Source organism: Passer domesticus, chromosome 15 (assembly GCF_036417665.1).
Source record: "Passer domesticus isolate bPasDom1 chromosome 15, bPasDom1.hap1, whole genome shotgun sequence".
Classification (NCBI taxonomy): domain Eukaryota; kingdom Metazoa; phylum Chordata; class Aves; order Passeriformes; family Passeridae; genus Passer; species Passer domesticus.
The window spans coordinates 8,954,096-8,969,782 of NC_087488.1; the positions used below are offsets into that span (position 1 = coordinate 8,954,096).

Below are 15,687 nucleotides of genomic sequence, written 5' to 3' on the forward strand. Positions count from 1 at the left end.
AACAACCAACCTAAACCTTCCCTGAGCACAGCTTAAGACGATGTCCTGCCATCTTGAGGACAAGAGTATCCCGGGCTCCGAGGGCATCCTGGCTCCTGAGGAGCCCCGGGGTGCCCGGGACACAGCGGGAGGCGGCGGCGCCCAGTCCCCAGCTGTGAGGGGAGCCGGGGGATCCCAGACCCCAAGTCTTGAGGGGATCCCAGACCCCGAGTCCTGAGGGGATCCCAGACCCCGAGTGCCGAGGGGAGCCAGGGGATCCCAGACCCCGAGTGCCGAGGGGAGCCAGGGGATCCCAGACCCCGAGTGCCGAGGGGAGCCAGGGGATCCCAGACCCCGAGTGCTGCGGGAGCCAGGGGATCCCAGACCCCGAGTCCTGAGGGGATCCCAGACCCCGAGTCTTGAGGGGATCCCAGACCCCGAGTCCTGAGGGGATCCCAGACCCCGAGTGCCGAGGCGACCCTTGGCGCCCGTTGCTGCGGGGCCGAGGTTTCCAAGGCGTGAGGGGAGCCTGGGGCCCTCGAGCCCCGGGAGCAGCCGGGGCTGACAGGAGCTGAGCGGGGCTGGAGGACGGACCCTGCCCTGCTGCCATCCCCCCTCCCCTCTGCACGGGTCTGTCTGTGCTGCCCCACGCCTCGCTGCAGTCTGCAGGGAGCTGTGTCCCTCCGGATGGAGCAGATCCCCATCCCAACGCTTCTCCCATCAGGGCGCTTCGCCCGTGCATGAGTGGCAGGGAGTCTGATGTTCAGCAGCCATCAGCAGAAAGCTAACCAGCTCCACATTAAACACTAACTGAACTCCTAAGGTTTCCCCATCTTCCTCACAGGAACCTTCTAAAATGCATTTCAAAAGTAAATTTTGACACAAAAGTGTCCTTCTAAGCCCGGATACATTTCCATGTATCTCCATGGTTATTCATGCTGTCCTCCAAAGCTATCTTCACAGTTTCAGGGAGGGCATTTGGTGCCCGCTGTTGGCAAAGCCTGTCTGTTACCAGGAAGGCAGACAATTCTGAGGAGAGAAAAAAGGTCGCCTCCATTTGGTAGATATTCTAAGAACATTTCCCAAAAAAAGGTGTCTACACTGTCTCTGGCATATTTTTATTTTTCTTGCAAGGTCTGTAAACTTACATTAGCTGATTTGTTAAGTCCAATTTCTGACAGTAGACTATTCCTCTTTATGAAAAAGCATAATAGTTTGGTCAGATATTCAGCAAAGAGGCATGAGTAGATCAAAATCTTTTTTAAATTGCAATATCCAAGGCTTGAGACCACTGCAAGACCTGAGGAGACTTCTGAAATTCTCCTGTGCCCATTTCCATATTAGAAATCCTCATAATATGCCAGGGTTCTGTTGGAGTCTTCACTCAGACAGATGGCATCCTGCCGCCTCCCTTGGACTCTGCTGGGCAGCCCTCATCCTGCTGACACATTCCTATTGCCTTGCGCTCAGTTAGCAATGCCTGCAAGACACAGAGATTTCAAAATCAATTTCAGGACAAAAAGAAAATATTGTATCACAAAGCTTCATCATAATAAAATGCCACTTCCATGCAACAACCCCTGCCCATCAGTCTGAATTTCAACTGACATACATTTGTGTATCTTAAGAGAATTAGTTTTGCAAAACCAATCAATTCCATGAGCCACGACAGATTTTTTTCCCTGTCCTTTATAATTGAGATGGACATCCAGAATTACACAATATACCACAAAATTATTTTCTGTAAGTATAGCAACAATACCTGCTGCAAATTGGCTGACCCTTCCCAATTAAGTCAAGCAGATCCTCTGCCCCAATGATGCAGCAAGGGATTCTTTCCGTTTCATTACTGAGTAGCATCCCAGTGGTAACAATCATGAATCACTTAAGGGAAAAGGTAATAGCAGCAACGTATTTTTTACTACACTTCCAATTAATTTTGTAAGGGGAGGCAAGAAAGCAACAGGAATACTATGACCAACGACTGCCTCTATCCGCCGAGAGTTTAAGAACCTCTCATTTAAAGTTCAGTAGAGTAAATTTTGTATCAGAAATCCTGTATTCTAGTGGTGAATTTGCTGCAGTCTGTGTGGTCTAATGCAGATCCCTCTTCAGAGTGCAGTTATCTCCACTTGTAAAATGGATCAGTGATGTTCAGCTTTCTAAACTGCTTTGGTGCACAGCCTTAACACTGTAAAAATATTATAAAGCTACGAAAATAAAATATATTCTAGATTTATTTCTACAAAGATGATTATATTGTGAAATTTGAATGGTATTAAGGATATTAGTTTAAAAGCTCATCAAGAGTTGTGAGAGGTAATAATTATTCCTACAGCATTTTCTCAGTAGCAGATTTCAATCAGCCAAAGATGGATAAGGCCATTCAGATATCACACTAGGAATTAAGAAAGCCAGGGAAGCTGAGGCCAGGATTTTCAAAACTGCCTTCTAAATTTCAATCCTGAAGTTTGGAAGTTGGATACTGAGTAGCCAGCACAGACATCAGTTGGAGCTGTACATTCTGAAGTCTTGCTAAAAAATAAAGTGTTTAAATATGGACTGTCTCAAAATAGAAATATATGTACTTAAAAGACCTGCCTAAAATTCCAGAAAGAGTCGATGACACTTGTGGAGATACGTGCCCTGTCTCACTCCTGGGTGCATGCTCAGTCCACTCCACCAAACTGCCCCCATCCATCCTAAGGCACAGCTCTGGAGTGACAGACACTGTGAACCACACTTCTCCTGCTTTGTAATTCATGCTAATGGTTTCTCGATTGAATATATCAAAGAAAGCTGCATTAATCTGAGTGTTATTTTTAGTTGGAATGAAGTGCAGATTGTATATATTTAATGTGCTGAAATAGGGTGGTAAGCACCATATTGTGTCTTTTACCCCTCGCTAATTTATTTCCTTACTAAGCAGTGTGTCTGGAGAGACCAGCATGTGCTGAGAACTGCAAGTCACTCCTGGCCCTTGGCTCCCTCTGATCATAATAAAGCTACAGATTGAGAGAAAAACAATCACCAGCCATGAGAGGGAAGAGATGCTATTTCCTCTTGTGGAAATAGGACAGAAGCCAAGGAGCAAAACAGTATTTAACTAGAGCAGAGAAGTACCAGTCGCCAAGATCCTGTAGTCTGTGTATTTCAGATAAACGCCTCTTAAAAATTAGAAAGGATTTTTAGAGGAGTTACTCCCTGTACCTGCCAATTCTACTGTTTTGATGGCAGAATCCAGTTTCTATCAATAACCAACCAAATTTTCAGTTGAATGGCCCCACAGACCATTCTGGCCATAGCAGCACATGTGCTGTGTGGCCAGTCTGTGCAGGCACTGGGAGCACAGGGTGTCCAGCACACGCTGTACTGGCGGCTCAGGCACAGCCCCAGGATGCACAGGAGCTCTCCCAGGAGCTCTTCATTAAAACCTGCGCAGGTACAAGGATCCACAGAGGTCTCTGCCCAGCAGGGACTCAGTCCATCAGCAACAAATGCTGCAGCCCCACTGAGGCCTACCTTGTCTCATCCCAAACTGGAATTTTTCCTTATCCTATGAGTTGTATTGATACAGAAATCCAACGTACAAATAATTCTAATAACAACGTATATTGAACCCATTAGTTCATCACCAGTTTTGAGTTAAAAATCATTATAGTGTAAAAAAGTCAATATTTTGGTTTGGAATTCCAAATTTAATATCAACAAAAATCAACTTTTAGCTTCTTTTATTTGTATTAAAAACTAGGGAAACATTGTTGGGTTTTTTTCTGAGTATTTATAAAGCCACTTTGAATTTAAGTGGGATAGAACATGCAACCATCTGCTCCATTTCCTCAAGGTCTTTTAGAGGATATCTTTTCCTGAACAGCATTCCTCTACAACAGAGCAACAAATATAAGACATTAAATTTCTTAGAACTTGTTCTTCTGAATTTCCTTATTATTATTACATCTTTAAGACATTTTATATCTCCTAAGTGAGACGTACATCTTCTAGCATGATGTACAGTATGTAAGTAAATATCTGAGTTCCTGTCACAGACATCATCCTGTCACAGATTTATTACATCGTGGGCTACATTAGTCCTTGTTTGTGTGTATAAGCTGTTTCTTCATATTCTGTTTATTAACAGTATGTTTTTCTGTTTATTAAGTGTATACTTCCTTAAATGTTCTAGATATTATTACATATTGCCAGCAACAGTTATACATAGCATACAAATTGAGCACTTCCATTTGAGTGACAGGTTTCTAAACAAGTAGTTGTTGCAGTAATTTTGACCTGACAAATGTATAACTTAAACCAGTTTCAGGTCTTTAAAACTTTAGGTCCTGAAAATCCAAGGAAAAATAGTGGAGAGTAATTTTTTTGCTGATACAAGCAGTCATATTATATGTATTAAATTTCAGCCAGGGTGAAAATGGTGAGATAACTCAGAGCAGTAGTGTAGTAGTTTCAGGAGAGTGGGAACTGCAGCAATCCTTTTCTTTTTTGGAATCCACACAGAGCTCCTTAGAGGGAGTCATAGTCTGCCTGCAGTGTGTTACATATGAAATTGGCAGCATGGTAACAACTCAGTTACAAAAATTTTTCAATGTCTCTGAAAATCAAACTTCGTGGAACAGCAGAATGTCTGATGTGTTCTCAGCACTGGCTGAGAATCAAGTGTACATTTACTCACAGCAACTGCAAGGTGCTCCACGAGCAGCAGCTCCCTCTCCTCTGCCCAGTGTGTGAGTGCCATCCTGCTCGAGATTTCTGCTACCTGCAAGCCAAGCGTGCCTGCACATCAGTCCATGCTGCTGCAAGAGTGGCTGCTCAGGCGGCTGCAGGGAGATTTGTGCTGCTTGCATTATTGCTGAGAGCCTGGGCAGAAGCCTGAGGAGCACTGCATGTGCAAGAGGGAAAAGCTGAATCGGGGCTCACGAGCAGTTGCACATTATGAAATGCTGCACAGTGCTGGAGCAGAGCTGGCGCGCGCTGTACTGCACTGCAGAGAAAGGCAGAGTTGCAGCAAGAAGCAGTTATCTCTCACCGTGGATGCCAACAGTACAAGACTATTATACTGTGAAGCCCTTTTGAAAAATTAATGGTGTACTTGATGCTTCACCTTTCTGGTGAATCTGAGAATTTCCACCTGTTTAAATAACTGCTCTCGCACATAAATTTTCATGCTCTGCAGACCCAAGTTTATGTCATGTTTGTTGAAAGGGTAATTTGAAAGAGGCTGCCAGGAAAGTATCAAGCCTTTAGGTGTAATAAGCCCAGGGAAATTTGTTTGAATGGTGTAATGAATCCAACTTGTTAATTTAGATCTGTTTGGTGCTTATATTGATAGTGGAGTGTTATGAAAATGAAAAAAAAAAAGTTGGTCTAAAAGGTGCAGTACAAATAGAAGTGAAACATACAGTAAACTCCCCCAAGATATTTATCCTTTAATCTTCTCTAACTTTAATTGCTTTTTCTAGGCTTATTTTCCTACCTGTTTTTTTAATATGTTCCAGATCTCAACATTACCAAGTCCTTATCTCTCCATCTTTCCTTGAAGCCTCTGGAAAAGACTTTGATGAGATCAGTAAAGATGTCACTTGAGTCATACTTCGTGAGACAGCTCGATAACCAGCCTTTATGAGAAAAAAAACATAGTATCAGAGCATGAAAGAGAGGAGCCATGAGTCCAGAAAGAAAGATTTAAGCAGCAGGTCCTTATCTCTCAGAGTTCAGTGCTCTGACCCAGACAGTGTTCTGTAGGACTAATTTTATGTGTGATGTACAACCAAATTTTCTGTCAGTTTTGCACACATTTCTCAAGCATCACTCAGGTTTTCTCACAACCTTTCTAGGGCATTTTTGTGGAAACTCACAATTCCTAGAGGGCCCATGGCTCATCTGCTGGCCGAGGGACCATGTAAGCTCTGCTTCCACCGGAAACCAGGTAAAAAGACAAAATCTTTCACATCTCTGGATGTTTGCATGATAAGGTGCTAACAAGGTGGGAAAACATTCATCAGCAGAAAAAAACAAATTGTGTTGGATAGCTTTGTGGCATGTGGATAAAATCTGGGTAAACACAGGGAGCAACAGCAGTTTCTCTGGTTCTTCTGCAAGCAGGGCGCTGCAGAGGACGGGCATCCTTGTGACAGCGGTCACTGGCACTATCTAGAGCAAACCCAGGAGAGTTCAAAGTCTCCACAAGGGGAATTGAGGCCCCAGGCACTGCTTGGTTGAAATCTCACCTGCATAGTTGCTACTGCATGTTACTTTGTGAGAAAGGCTGTGCCCTGTTTGAATAATGACACAATTCAATCTGAATCAAAGGAGGATAAATTGCCTTCTACTGCCAGATACATGCAGTGCAAAGACTCGGTATTCCTTTGAGCCTGTGAAAAGCTTGGTGTGGGAGAGCTGTCTAGCATTATGTAAAAGGGAATCTGATTTCCCAAATAACATACACGCATTGTAACCACCAAATCATCTTCCCATAGTGCCCTGTATAAATCACTACAATTTGCAGCTTCTCTAACAACAGCCTTACAACCACAGCTTCCTTCAAAAGCAGCTTTGACTCATCTCCAGGCCAGGGTGAAAAAATAGCATATGGCTTTGTGCATGAAAAGCACACATTATTCCCAGTCAACCTGATTTCTTACCTTTTCTCAGATTTTCAAGTTTTGCTTTTTTCAGCCTTCATAAAGTTCTTTTAATTAAATTTTTGCATGTTTACAGAGAAAACTGCAAGGATTTACTCAGAAATAAGCAAAAGAAAGACAGCAGATCTCATCAAGCCCTATTGACATGTTCTTTCAAATTTTTATTTTGTCATACTCTTTAGTCCCCAGTACTTGTGATTGCTCACATAAAAGTATGTTATTCTATAAACTGCTGTATATCTTAAAGCTTTCTAGGCAGAAATTACATTTTTTCTATGTTTAGAATAGTCAGGCCTTGATCAGGTTGGCATCTTGAAGCATAACATAATATTGTCCGATAATTCTGCTATAGAAGAGAGCTTCATCATCTGAAGCAGAATGAAGCCTTAAGCACAGCACATCTCTCTCCTTCTCTTTCTCATTGTTTTCCTAGACCACATTTATTCTACACTTTTTCCCAGTTCCCTGTAGCACCACCATCCTTCTTACCCACAGCTCGTGCAGCCAATGCACACAGAGCATTACAGCCCTGTTAACAAACACAATCAGCCTTTCATTCAGCTAGAAATGTTACATAAACTTACTGTTTTCTTTCACGTAATTCCTTTAAATTCTTATTTGAGATATTAATTAGGTTGTTTTCAGCATATGGTTTGCAATTATTTGGTTCTTTCAGTTTCTTGAACTTGTTGTTCCACAGTCTTACAGATATGGCAATCCTTCAGAATGAATAAAATTAACCTTGCAGTAATCACTAATGCACAAAGATAGTGCTTCATCATGGCGGTTTTTCTTGTTATTTCTGTTCACTGAATATAAAAACAGTCGATGTTTTGTTCTCTCAGCTCATTCATTCAGATGTTTTTGTAAAACACTGACATTAGAAGCTGCCCTGCATTTATTCCATGTCTGATGTGCCATTAGTTAAACACCTACTCTCCAGATAAATGGAATTTAGCTCCAAGCGTGCAGACCCAATCCACCAACCCCTTAATGACATGTTTGCAAATCCATAAATCCTGGCTGTAAGCTTTCACCAACACACAGCTGAAGAGCAAGCCAAGCCTTTAAACACCCAGAAGAAAACCCATGATGAGACAAAAAAGTGCCTCTGAGAAATGTAGCCATATGAACGAGAGCTGCACATGGAATTGCTGCTTGGGCATAGCTACCCCCATGAAGTGCAATCCCATGTGTGGTGTGTACATACATACATTTCTAAGGATACTAACTGGATCCAGATAATCAACTTCCTTCAAATCTGGGATCCAAGTCGAAAACAACAAATCTAAGTTTGAGTGAAATACATCCTTTACCTTTTGAACTTCACAAGACTAAAAATGGCACTGAAGCAAATTACAAAGCAGCCAATCACTGCTGAGAGACACTGAAATGAACTGCTCAGGGTAGATTTTCAATGCATTTCCCTCCTCTTTTCCTTCTCCACTGCCTGTGAGTGTGCTGGCTCCAAAATGCAGAGGGGGATTTTGAGGTGCACATCCTATACCAGCCCAGCTCTGGGTTGTGCTGAGCCAGCCCCAGTGCAGCACATAGAAACAGCCCAACACACACCAGGGAGATGCACATCAGCATTTTAAAGCAATTTCATGTGCAGCCAACTGATGCTATAAATCAGTGAACAGAGAGTGATTTGCATAAGTGACAGGGTACGTGTGAATCCTTTGGGTTTCCCAAACCCTACTTCATTAGAAACCATGTGCCTTAGTAAAATATGTAAATTTGTACATTTTTGTTAAATGACTGAATTGATTAATTACTTCATTTTATATATTTATTTATTTTCTGTTAGCTGGGTTCAGCTGTTCCTACTACCTGTTGAATATTTATGACCCTGTGTAGCACTAAAGCGGAGACTTGGAGGATGTCTGTCTGCTTCTGGGTACAGATGGACTCTGAGTTACCCAGTGAGGGTAACAGAGTCACTGTGCCCATCTCAGAGCCCTGCAATGGCCTTCTGCAATGGCACACAGATGACAGTCTGTGTGCTCCTGAGGTACTGCAGGGCACAGACTGACACATCATGCAAACTGGAATTGAGGGTTATGCTAATAAGTCAGACTGTGCACTGCAGGGGGGAAACAGGGCAGGGAGCTGGGAACCACAGCCCCAGTTGCTATCTCAGTCTCACCACAGAGCTGTAATTCCCACCTTGAACATGGGGCTTGATTATTGTATAGGCTGCCCTCTTTTTTTTTTTTTTTTTGCCTGCTCACTTGCATCAGCTTCAGAAAGGATCTTTCTATGGTATTAAGTCCGTGGACCATTTTGCCAGGATCCTTCTCCCGTGTGTCTCAGAAGGAAGATGTTCTGGTGTTTTCAAACCCACTGCTGCAGGCCCTTCAGCCAGCAGTGACTGCTTTCCTGTGCACAGCTCTTGTAAATCCCAAGTGATAACTTCTCTTATGTCTTGCTTTTCTCATTACAGCCTACACTTCTGTGCTGGCCAAAGTGGTTTGAGTGCACACACTTGGGCTCCTCCAGGCTGCCGGTGCCACTTCACTGCTGGGCTGCTGCTGTCTCCAGCGCAGCTGTGCCACAGCTCCCCGGGAGCCGAAGTGCCCCTGTGTGACTGTCACAAACTCCGGTGCTGCCCTGAGGGGGTGCAGCCCATCTGCAGCAGCAGGAGGCTGACAAACCCAGCCACGGATCCTCCCTCTCGCTGCTTCCCTGTCCCCTGCTAGCCCTGCCGCGCTGCTCCCTCCCTCCTGCCCTGCAGCACAGGCCAGCACAGTGGTTCTGTTTCCCTCTCCTTGCACTGGTAGACTTAGGCATTTTTCTTGGTTTCACCTCTGTTCAGAACCCAGCAGAATGCCAGCTGGAGACCTCGAGAATGAGAAGGGTTTGGACTTGGAGAGCCATGCTGAGTAGCCAGGGCAAGAATTTGGCTCCCTCCCACACACAAAGCTTGTCTCAGCTTCCAAACCATCCCCACTGAAGACAACTTTGTGTAGCCCTGCCCTTAGAGTCACGCTGTGTCAGCTCATGAGGGCTCAGCACAAACAGTCCCTGGCATAGCCAGGCTGGACATGCAGGTGAGCAGCCAAAAATTAAACAGCACTCCTTGTTCTGAGGAGTGAGTTATGAAATACATATTCCTCGTGGGGCACTGGGGAGTTGCTAAATGAGTTTGTGATAGTCTCCATAGCAATGGAAAAGCATACTAAGAGGAGAAACCACAGAGAAGATGTATGCCAGAGATATGTCTCCTTGACAACAACCCAGGCATGGGACTGAGAGAGCTGCCTGGAGGAGCTGAAGCTGGATCCTCATGTCCTTCTCTCTGAAGTGACTCAGGACATCAGAAGGAGCTGCTCTTAATAAAAGCAACAAGCACCAAGACAAGAACAAATTAAACCACTAACACAGACTTACATGAGTTAGAAATATATGTCTGGGTATATCAGCTCCTTTACATACCTACATGAATCATGTATTAATTTTACATATTCATATGCTGTGAGGTCAAATATTCAAAAGTTATCAGTTTTACTCAAGGCCATGCAGCTGTCTCCAGTTCTTCTGTCTCTTTGCCTTTCAAGATATTCTTTAATAACATGATCAAGGAGATCTTTCTTGTAGGACCCATGCCTTGTTCAGCACAGTGGGCAGATGATGCTCACTGAATAGTTGAGTCAATATTTTGTCTTTTCCTTGTTCTTCAATAGCTTGCCTCAGGCCCTCTTTATTTCATGCAGTGCAAACATACTCACAAAGACAGAATAAATTCCCTCATGACAGTGTCTGCAGCAGTTATTATAGCAACCAAGTTGAATGCTACCAAACTGGAATAATGCTAAGAATATCAGAAAAAAAACCCAAAAACCTGCAGCTACAAGGGAAAAAATCCAGGAGACAGCAAGCCAAGACTTCTCCACCTGTGCCACTCACCAGCTCGCCTGCAGCCAACAAATCCAGCTGTTACTTTTGCTCTCATGTCTCTTTCTACTTGCCCAGATTTTGATAAATTACTCCAGCCTGGGACTACTGGAAGACTCCCCTCACATCTTGCTGAGTGCTGAGCCCCTTCAGGGAGAGCCTGAGATGGCTCTGTGTTCTGTAGTGGAACTACAATACTTGGGGGATCTAAAAAACATTCTTAATAAATAATACCCAAACAAGCAGGTCATCATTCAGTTTAGTGCTGGGTTCTCCCAGTGAACTTTGGCACTTGTAACAGATATTGCTGCACAGACTTGGAAATGTCATTTTGAAACAAAGTGTAGGGCCCTGTTTTCTTTTCAATCAGGTGCTGAATATTAAGCAAAGTCCATACCATGGTTTATTGACTGAATGGTGAAGGTAAAGCATGGTATTTCCAGGCAGAGTATTGCAACGCAGGAAGTTCTGTCACTTTAAATTAAATTAAAATAATAGCTGAGTTGGTAGAGGTATTATTGAAATTAAATCCTATTGTTTCCCTCGTCTTGCTTATAATTAAATGAAGTAATTGCTCTTGGATTGTTCAGGTGATTTAAAATTAATTTCATTGTTGTCCTACTGCATTTATTAGCTGACAGATGCAAATCTCCCAGGACCATTGAGTAGCTCTGTTCCTCCTCCCTCCCTCCTTGCTGACTCTTCCCTTCCCTGGAGTTTGCAATATCCCCTGGAAACCAGGAAAAGCCCATGAATTCTCCTGCAGCAATGTCAGCAGAGAGGACTTTACAGTTTGCTGAGAGCAATCAGCTTTAATAAAAACAAAGAAAGGAAAAGAAAGAAAAGGGGAACTGCAGTGAGTACCTGGGGCTCGGCAGGCTCCAGTCCTGAAGTTCCAGCTTCCCCAGACAGGGGAGCTGAGGAGCCTTCCCTTCCTGCAGTCAGCTGCTGCTCAGTCCTGGCAGGTCCTTCTGGACCAGTTTGCCCCGTGAGAGGGAAAGGGCCACCAAGGCACAAGGATGAATTTGCTGGGAGCTGGGTTCATCCTACACATGTAGTTGCTGGGGCAGAATAAAATACAAGCGCATTGACTTTGGGCTCATCCAACACATTTTCTGCTAGCAGTCAGCATTATTACTCCCTGTGGTCTTTCTGAGCATGTTTTTCATTTTCTACACAAAACAGAGGATTTTTTATTGTGCTTAGCCCAAGCTGCACACACTGCCCTACTCCCTGAGGAAGTTTTTCTTCCAGAGACCATGATGTCATCAGTGACTTGGACCTGGCTACTCTGGACACTGTGTGCAGACACTTGTGTGCCAAGTGGAAAAGAACAATGGCAAAATATCTCCAAGGCTGCCAGCAAGACAGACCATGGTGCAAGGTGCCTGCCTGGGAAGCCAATTAAATCCACAGTGCTTGAAGAGAGCTCAGAACACTTGGTGTGAGAGCGCAGGCCCACGCACAGGTCAGAAAACACATCTTAAAAAACAGGGGATATGTCCTTAATGCCTTTTATCCATGTGGGCAAAGCTGACAGTCTTCAGACGTCCAGACCTGCTGTGGGGTGCCAGGGATGAGCTTCTGAGCGCTCCCTCTGATGGGAGGAGGATCAGACACTCAGATATTGTCAGAGGTCACCTGAATGCCTTCCTTTGGACACACTGCAAAATCACATGCCCTTACAGAACTGTTTTTGTAAAGCACAATACCAACTTTCCCACCTTCTTTTAATCTAGACCTTTCCCACACTGTGTTTTTTCATCTCCCCTTCTTTCTCCTCACACCTCTCCTTTTCCTCTCCCGCCCAGGTGTTGTACCCTGGTTTTGTTCTCAGGTGTGGTGCACGACCCTGTGGGTCAAACATCAGGCAGATGCATCCCTACAAACACCTCCAGCCACTGAAAGGCACAGACTTGCCACAGGCCAGCAGGGTCAGCTGCTGGCTGCCACCCACAGACACTATTACAGACCAAGATGGTGAGCTCCAGCCTGGATTTAGGTTTCTTTAGATATCAGGAAGCCCAGATGAGGCTGTCAGCCCTCTCACATCATGTGGAGCAGATCCCAGCACCTCTCAGGGTGTTGGGGTCCCTCGGGTCCCCCCTCCTGGCTACAGCTGCTGCAGGAGCCAGTGTAAGGGGCTCCCTCCTGCCATGCCCGTGCAATTCTGGCTGTCAGCAGCAGATGGCCAAATATTACCACACATACATAACATTTACATCCAAAAGGGCACATAACTGGGTAGAAATTGCCTTTCCTTGCCAGCATTTATTTATAAAATGGCATATGTACACTTGGCATTTACCTTTCTATAGCAACATTACTAAATGTGTGACAAATGGTGACACTCATTTCCTTTCCCACTCCTGACATGCTTGCCAAAGCAAAGAGCCTGAAGCAAACACGTAGTAGGATAAAGCCTTGTCCTACACCATGTAAACCTTATATCTTATTTCAAATTTATTTTACAGGATAGAAAAATCCCCCAAGGCCTGGACCCAGCTGCAGCAAAGCCCAGGTCAGCAGCAGCTGGCAGCAGGTGGCAGAGCCAGAGGCATCTGGAATTTGGATGCAGAAAGTGTTTCATTAAACACGCCACAAGGCCCAGTGAGGGCTTGGGCTGGCAAAGGCACAGGTTCATGGTTTATCTGTTTTGAAGGAGAGCACACAAAGCTGTTCTCAGTGTCTCACAGGGGCAGAGGGAGGGGCTTTACCTGCACTCTTTAGCATTGCACAATGTCTGAAAATCATCGATAGGGGCACAAGTGCTAATGTGACAAACAGGAGCCAAAAGGCAAGGGATTACCTTTGCAGCACCACCCCGGGGCACGTCTGTGCAGGCAGTGGGGCACACACTGGGTTGGTTCAGCCAGGACATGTGCCACACACTGAAAACAAGGCTGCACTTGCAGAGGATTGGGAGCACACACACCTCAGCTCTGGATTCTCCATCATCTGCTGGGGACGATGGCAAAAACACACACCTGTGTTTGGCTGCCTTGGACAGGACTCCACTCTTTGGTGCTGCTGTCTGCCAGATCCACCTTTCCCAGGGCTGTTTGGAAAACCTACTTAGTATCTGGCTCCAAATCCTTTACTGTACATCAGTTAAAGAGAACAAGTGAGAGGGAAAAGTTCCATCACTTGAGCCTGCTTTAAAGGAATGATTTTCCTGAAATGCTGGGTTTCCAGTAGCTCAGAAATTGCCTTTTAATCTTCAAGTGATTAAAGGTTACTCCAAGGTGCCAACCATAATGAAACCAAACCACTTTTTTGTGTACTACTTGTGTAGCACTGGATTTTATGTTTCCTCAGAGCTTTGAGCTCTGTGCTGGCTTGCCAGCAAGCTGGGTAGTAGCACGAGCTACTGGAAAGGTCCTGGGTGTCACCATCAGCTGCAGAAAATGCATGACTGCCCCATTCTCACACCCTACTTCATTTTTGGCTGACATTTACCAGCAGTGGCAGCCTATAACTCTCAAGAAGAAAGAATTTAGGATGGCGTTCTAAAAATGCATGATCTGGGGACCAAGCTGGCAAATAAGGCTGAATTGTTATTTGATTTCTGCCTTTTATGCTAAATCAATAGGACTACAGGTATGCACAGAGGGCTTTCATGTTGAATGAGTGCTCCCACCTCTTATCCCTCCCCACAGCAGCATAACTACTCCAGACTAAACGGGGTGTGATACTCAGTGATCATTTCCCTTGACCAGAAATCCAGCCTCTGGTTTGGAAGGTGTTGCACTCCTCCTGGCAGCCTCTGACACACAGCAGAAACCCTCTCCTGCCTTCAGTGTTCCAGCCCCAGTGCCCGACAGAGACCTTCTGTCTCACCAGCAGCATCCTCCTGAAATAGCATCTGTCCTTGCAACAACCATCCCTCCCTGATAAGGCAGTGGGTTATCAAGGAGCTTCTAGAGCTCCAGTCTGTCCCCCAGCTGCCCAGATCAGTCTCCCACTCCAACAGCCCTCCCTGCACAGCCTTGCTGCCTTCCTCTTCCCAGAGCCTCCTTGGCCTGTGCTCAAAGCCCTGTGGCTCTGCATCGCCACTCTCCAGCTCGGACACACTCCTCACATGGCTGGCCACACATGATGAGGGGATGCAAGGGCAGGGACAGGAGCTGCAGCATCTCCTGGAGGGTCTTGGGCAGACAGGAATAGGATGTGCCCCAAAATGCACAGACAGCCTCAGCCTTATTTCTCAGGTTTATCAAATTATGGGACATGCTTACAGTTGTGCACCAGCTTGGGCTCCTGCCATTTTGGAAACCAGGCCCTAAAAGTCCTGTGTGTGTGTGTTGTATTTGTACCTGCAGTAACTAATCTCAGGATTTTCTTGTTTTAAAGGAGCCTGTCAGGGCATGGAGATGGAAAACAAATCTTTCTTTAGCTTAATGTATTTACAGACTTATCTGTAGCTCAGCAATCTGATTTGATCAAATTGAGCAGATATAGTTTAAGTATCAGAGTTTTGAATTCGAGAAAATAACTGCTTTTGTCTTCTGAGAGCCTTAATTCTGAGGGTATCACTGACTTTACAACAAACATAATTCCCCTCTCAGACACCAGCAATCCCGGTAGGCAGCTTTAGACACATGCAATTCTACATTACGTCAGAGAAAACAGATCATCTGAAAGTAAAACAGCTCACCAAAGAGTAAACAAAGCGTCCTGCCAATGTTTATTGCACCGCGTTTCCTTGGCTGTGGATTCGGGACTTCCACAGGAGCGTGTTTTGAGCCCAAGCCCCTTTTCTGATGTGTGCTCCCAAACACAGCAAACCCAGAGGGAAGGAAGGGTCTGCTTGCAGGAGGGGTGAGTGCAGGGCAGGGGATGAGGAGCCCCCGGGGGCTGTCAGTGCTGGACACCAGCGCCGGGCAGAGCCGCGGGCAGGGCTGGAAATAATCACCAGCAGGGCTGCGAGCCCTGGCTCGGGTGGCCGGGGGAGCCCGCACGGAAATCTCTGCACGTGTGCGTTCATCATCCACCCATCCCCAGCGCGGGGCTGCTAAGCAACTAGAGCCGGCGAGGAGGCACTTCTGAGATAATGCTAAAAATAGTCCCAGCAGGCGAGACAGCCCAGCAGCCGTGCCCGCTGACGTCAAGCTCTCATCGCTGCCCTCTGTGCCCAAAAACGCCTTGGGCGGCC

At 45.4% G+C, this 15,687-nt stretch overlaps 1 long non-coding RNA gene across 1 annotated transcript; it reads right to left on the reverse strand.

Annotated features, from left to right (window-relative positions):
- Positions 1–1,324: 1,324 nt before the first annotated feature.
- Positions 1,325–15,574, reverse strand: LOC135281385 (uncharacterized). Its single transcript, XR_010348039.1, has 3 exons — positions 15,190–15,574; positions 5,468–5,609; positions 1,325–1,459 (listed from the first exon to the last, which is right to left on the reverse strand). It is a non-coding gene; the product is annotated as an uncharacterized LOC135281385 (long non-coding RNA).
- Between the last annotated feature and the right edge of the window lie 113 nt (positions 15,575–15,687).